Genomic DNA, 6,818 nt, shown 5'->3' with positions numbered 1-6,818 from the left:
ACTAATCATATATCTGGCCCCAGTCTGGGCCCTGGGAGGCTGAGACGATTCGCCTGGATTTAAGGAAGAATGAGAAGTAATGTAATTAATTTCATTCAAATCCCTCGGACCCTTGCTTGTGCTGCCTCTCCATTTCTATTTGGGCGGCTTTGTGAATGCAATCTGTCTACCCGCGCTATCTGCTGCTTGTGCGTGCTATTTTGATATTAGTTATTAGTTTTGAGCGACAATGAGATTTTCCCCCCTTGTGTAATGCAAAGAGATGATGGCTCATTAACATGTTAAAAAGATACTGGAGCTTATGTGGGTTGCCTTAGTGAATAATTTCTCTTAAATATTGTGGCTTCAAAAGGCAGTTAGGGTTGTTTTTGTTCCGCACAGAAATTAAATTCAGTTTTATATTTTCCTGGACAATATTTTTTTTTAATCCTCTCTCGCTCAAGACATAAGCTGAGAGGCATGTTTCAGATTTGTATTTATTTAATACAGTATGGTTTATGTATGGTATTTTTGCTTTGTCTGTTATTCAGACTAATATTATTCACACACAAGGCACAGACACAGATCAGTCAGTCCAACTGTCTGCCTTTATAGGAACACAATAGAAAGTGCACACACACACACACACACACACACACACACACACACACACACACACACACACACACACACACACACACACACACACACACACACACACACACACACATGACTGAAGTCACTGACCTGCAACGTTAGCTGGGTGGATTTAGTGTTTTGTGTTGGGACTCAACCTTTCAGAGATAGGTGGATTTGCAGACAGAGCTAGCTGACTGTTATCAACAAAGCCTTCCACTGTAGGAAGGGGTGAGAGGGGCGGGGTACTGGATTCTGCTGAGCTGAACAGAATGAGCCGGGACAGCTTAGGTGTGTGTGTGTGTGTGTGTGTGTAGGAAGGGGGTGTGTAGACTGGGGCTAAAGCTCTCTTCCTTTGAAGACTCACTCCCTCCACACTCAAGCTTTCTGATGGTTAGTGTGTCTGTCCTCTGGCCTTGAGCAAAGCCTCCCAGTCCACTTGGATGTCTTCTACTGCAATCAGGCACAACGTCTTGGAGCAAGAAAAAAAGGAAATTGAAAACTCAAACAGATTGATTTCATGTTGAAATAGTCATTCAATTGGCAGAGTTTATTGGGGGGTGAAATGTCCAACCAGTAGACTTCCCAGTCACTCTGGGGTCTGTGATGAGATTGCCAATGCTACATTAGAGTAGTAGTTTTACATAGAGGGATGGAGCGTTCTCTCTTGGAATTTGTGACAATTTAAATTTCTCATTGATGGAAGTTGGCGCTGAAAGGAGAGAGGGAGAGAGAAAAAGAAAGATGGAGAGCTGGAGAAAGAGCGAGGGAGAGAGAGAGAGAGATTTACTAGTCTGTATAACGCAGGGCTTTATTAAGAAGCAAACACTGCTCTGTAAATGGTGGGTAGGGATATTCATTTTCCAATATTGTCACGTTAGTGACGGGACTATTGCACTTTGAAAATGTAATTTCCTTTCATATTGCTATTACCGTGTCCTGTCAACGAAGTACAAACAGGCGCATATCAAAAGCCATTTGTATGCCTCTTCAGGAGAGAAACATCAGCAAGTCAATAGCCCTGTAGACATCAGGGTTCACTGTTCATACCCTTAAGAAGGGAAGTGTTTTTCTTTCAGAGACACACACAAACAAACACACACACACATACGCACGCACGCACACACACACGCATATGTATGCACGCACGCGCACACGAATAAGCTCGTCAACAGTCTATTGTTTGAGTCTCCAAGTGATGCATTGACAGCATTATATGCACAAAGCTGTTAAACAATTAGCATTTATGGACTCTACACAGAATCTCTACAGGCAACTTCTCAGCGGTTTGAATTGCTTTTCAATTTTGTTTGCCACATTGAGACTTAACTAGTGGCGTTGTCACCAATTCCCTTCCGTAATTAACTGCCATCGTGCAGAATAAATAAAGGAGGGTAAATGCAGAGATGGAGGACAGAGGGACTAAATGTTGCAGTCCAGAGTCGTGAGCTAACACTGTACTGTGTATATATATCGCTAATTGGCGAACTCTATGGAAAAGGGCATGTGTTAGTGTGTGTGTGTGTGTGTGTGTGTGTGTGCACAGTATGTGCCTGTGTGTGTGTGTGTATGTGTGTGTGTGTGCAGTATGTGCCTGTGAGTGCCATGCGCTCATGTGTGTTCAAGTGTGCATAAGTCAAAAACATGAGAGATGCCCTGTGGCCCCCCTACCCTCCGACCCTGTGCTGCGCGTGCTGCGCGTGTTGCAGTGAGAAGCACGTCCCACCTCTGGATTAGGCAGGCCTGCTGATGCCCTCTCTCCCCTCAGCTGTAATTAACAGACTTTTATGTTGCTGTCTGTCTGTCTGTATGGGCTCTAATTATCCAGTCCTGTGGGTGTGTGCGTGTGTTTGTGTGTGTGTGCGTGTGTGCGTATGTGTGTGGGTACGTGGGTGTTTAAGTCGCTGTCTTAATTACCCGCAGTCAGTAGCAGTCACGGCCGGCTGTGGTCTTTGGCTTCTTTGAAAAATCTGGCAGCTGCTCACACTGTCGCCGGGGCTGGGGCTATTCTCCGAGGGGACCCCGCTTCTGGGGCTTGGCTGCGGGACTGGGGTATTCCACAAGGACCGAGGGGGGCTGCCCCTAGTGGGAGTGATTTGAGAGCAGCTCTCTCAGTGATGGATGCCTCTTTGCTCTACACTATTGGCTAGGCCGTTGATCACTAGCTGCTGTCAGTCTCTGCTAGAGCTGCGGTACTGCTACTGCGTCGTTAAGGCAGCTGCTGCTTTAGCTCAGCTGGAGAGCTGCTGTAGTGTCCCATCGACTCAGCCAAGACAAGAGAGACAATGGCATTGTACATCTCCAGCCTGCTGCTTTGAAGGCCTAATGGCGTTAAAATGGCCCCCTCGTTTTTTTCCCTTTTGTCCTTTTCCTTTAATGTATCCGAGTCCCCCCCGCCCCCCCCACCCCCCCCTCCCCCGTCCCATCTCCCGTCCCCCACCACCACCACCACCACCACACTCTCACTCCCCCAGTCTCTCTTCCATCCACTCAGTGTTTTACCCAGAGGTCCATGTGCCGCAGGCGTCCCGGTGCCCTAATTGGGCGTCGTCTTGCGTGACCTTCTTTGCTTTGACAGAGGGAGATCAGCAAAGCACAGGCACTACTCCTGCTCTCCGCTCCTCCTGTTCCCTACACGACACTCTCCACAGCCCAGGAGAGAGGACAGGACGAGGTAGTGATTAGCTAGATTCTCTGGGTTCCATCTGGCCTACCAGTGTGCAATGGTGTTTTAGTAGTAGTGGTAGTGGTAGTGGTAGTGGTAGTGGTAGTGGTAGTGGTAATGGTAGTGGTGGTAGTGGTAGTGGTAGTGGTAGTGGTAGTGGTAGTGGTGGTGGTGGTTACATTGAGAACATTGGTTTTGTAGCAGAATCATACCCATATAAACATCTCAGGAGGAAAAATATACTATACACAAAACATAATATGAAATATACATTGTCGCTTGAGTAACTTGTACAGTTAGTAAGGAACGTACATGCTATCTAGCACTGGCCTCTGTGGTCACTGGCGCTGGGACGAGGGAGAGGAGAACACATGAGATGTTCTGCTGCAGAGATTGTCCGAGATATGATTTATATCCATAAGATCATTAGTATTCACCGCCTGGCAATGCAGCTTTTTTTCCTCGGACGAGCCGGAGAAATACACTTGCACTCTGTATTAAATGCTCCCCCTGTGATTTATTAACAAAACATTGCTTCAGACCACATTGGTTAGGGGACTTGAGAGAATGTGCAGAGATGGTGGGGAACATGCTGAGTGTGCAGGTCTGTGTCCCAATGCGCCACTCAGGATTTAAGAGTGGGCAGTGCAGGTTGCAGGGTTCCCAGACCACATTTGGAGTCTCAGTACCTCATCAAAGCTCTCGGCAATGCGTTCCGAGCTATTAAACATTAGCTTCAGTTCATTCGCCGTGTCTCAGAGGACCCCTTGATTAGCATCTTGACAGTAACAAAACACAAATCCCTGCCCCCCCCCCCCCCCCCCCCCTCTCCTCTCTTCCCCCATTTGGTCTTTATGCGAGACATCAAGGTCAAAATTACACTCAAAGTGGCGTTAAGTGTCTCCAATCACACCGCTTGATTGTGCTGGCTATTCGTAATCAGCGCAGCAGAATTGTATTCACTTATCATATCTCATACTGCAATCAAAGCATTTGTCATTTGATATTACACAAGGTCTTAATTAGCATCTCTCTCTGTGATCGATCAGTGCTGCGATTGCAGAAGATGTTCTGAAATTAATAGTCTTGTTAATGACGCTCTTATCCAGTAGGACTAGGAACCCCAACAAATGGAGCTGTCCTGGGCTGCTCTGGCTATGATGTGAGCCGGGCTGTCTCACACACACACGCACGCACGCACGCACACACACACACACACACACATACACACACACACACACACACATCTGACGCCCACACACACACACACACACACACACACACACACACACACATTCCCTGCAGTGCTGTAGCCCAGCGCCCAAACCTAGCCTAATGCCAGATCTCCCCCTGTCACACGGATGCATTGGCCTGCCAGCTCCTATCCTATGGGAGCTGCTCTTTGAATTGGCGGGCAGATAAATGATGTGTTTGCTTTCCTTTGCCGGAGCGGCGATACTGGGGGGGGGGGGGGGGGTCAGCAGGGCTGTAGCTCTGGGCCGGATGGCTGTCTATAAAGCCCAGCTCCATGTGTGTCTACTCAAACACAGGGTCGGGACCAGGGATGAGGTCAGGGGTCAAGCTGCACTACACAGCAGAGTCACGACTCGTCTCAGACAGCGATGGAGTCTTGTAGAACTGTGGAGGAACAATGGTCCACTCCGTCACGTTTTTTTTTTCCCCTCTCCTTGCAACGCCAACCCTCCGTCCCTCCATCCCATCCCTCCATCCCATCCACCAACCATCCATCATTACCTCCCTTCTAGTTAGGAAGCATGATCCCTTTCCTTGCTACACCAACGCTTTATCCACCCGTCCATCTGTCTATGCATTCTTCCATCTCCCCGTCCCTTTCAATCAAACCCTGTTCTTGCTTGTTTACTTCACACAGCTACCTCACACATACCCCTGCATGGCTCCGGAAAACACGCTTTTAAATTAATGGCAGGTGTTTGTTTTTTTGCGTCTCGCAGTAAACATTGTTTGACGAGTTGAATTCTCGAGGCGCATCCTCTCACGGAGGGAGACGAGAAACAATGTCGGTGGTGGGTCTACCCTGGTAATCATGAAGATGACACCCAATTTAACAACGTCTCTGTGGTTGAGTCATTGCCAGTCCACGGTGGTGTGTCCTTAGCCTGTTAGCTCTGATTAGCCTCTGTTGATAGATAGATGGAGCCTTGGCCCTCCTCCGTGACTGATGATCTGGGCCAGGGCTGTATGGAGAGGCAGCCGCAGCTAGCCGGCTAGCCTCATTAATTATACACCGGGTGTCCAACAGCCACATTACATAAATAAATAACAAGGCCGTTATGAGCTCATAAAACTAACATGGGACCCCCATTGAGTTAAGGCCTGTTGTTACCCCCCCTTAGCATACTCCCCCTTTAAAGAATACCCTGGAATTCAAATGGCTTCATGTGATCTTGTTGTTTATTCAACACTATTGACGGAATATGCAAATGGGGTGGAACTTTCTAAAAGCTTTTCGGATCTTATCTTGTCATTCTGTTTGTAAAACTGTGTTCAGAGCAGAGATTAGAAAAAGAAACAAATATTTGGCAGTTTGGGTTTTTATTGAATTTTACCCTGATATTTATGCCTAGCGTTTGAGTCTGTCTCTCCTGGCCACATCACCTGCTCCATGGGCGGGCAAACTTCCTCCTTCTCTCCCGTTTTGTCTCTCACTTCCCTCTCCCTCCTTCTCCTCCTCCTTCTCATTCTACCGCTCTCTCTCGTTCTAACCCTCCTCCCCTCCTCTCCTCCTCCCCCAAGCCCCCCACCCCCAGACAGCTGACTACACTCCAGTTAGGGGACATCAGAGGCAGAGGATGGGAAAGGAAACATTATTAGGAACTAATTGGGCATGTGTGAAGCATCCATTAAACCAAGGCTTGTCCCAGACACGGCTGGAACAGTTGGCTGAGGTGACAGCACTGCATTCATCAGACCTGTTCCAGCTTCTGGATGGTTCCAGGTTCCAGGTTGGAACCCAGGGAGAGGTAGCACACTCCACAGTACACACTCCACAGACACACTCCGCAGTACACACTCCACAATACACACTCCACAGTACAACACTCCACAGTACACACTCCAACATACACACTCCACAGTACACACTCCACAATACACACTCCCCAATACACACTCCACAGTACACACTCCACAGTACACACTCCACAGTACACACTCCACAGTACACACTCCACAATACACACTCCACAGTACACACTCCGCAGTACACACTCCAACATACACACTCCACAGTACACACTCCACAATACACACTCCACAGTACACACTCTGCAGTACACACTCCACAGTACACACTCCACAGTACCCCACTCCACAGTACACACTTCACAGTACCCACTCCCGCACCCCAGCACCATGACACACATATGCAGAAGGCTTGAGAGACATACTGGCTATTTTTAAATGTCCACACTAGCGTACTACGTAGAAAGCATGCCCAATACAATACATTGCCTCATTTCATGTGGTATGCTAGTTTGGATATTGGAACATAATGTGT

Source organism: Argentina silus (assembly GCF_951799395.1).
Source record: "Argentina silus genome assembly, chromosome: 6".
In the NCBI taxonomy this organism is placed as follows: Eukaryota; Metazoa; Chordata; class Actinopteri; order Argentiniformes; family Argentinidae; genus Argentina; species Argentina silus.
Note: the sequence above shows the minus strand (reverse complement) of the source record.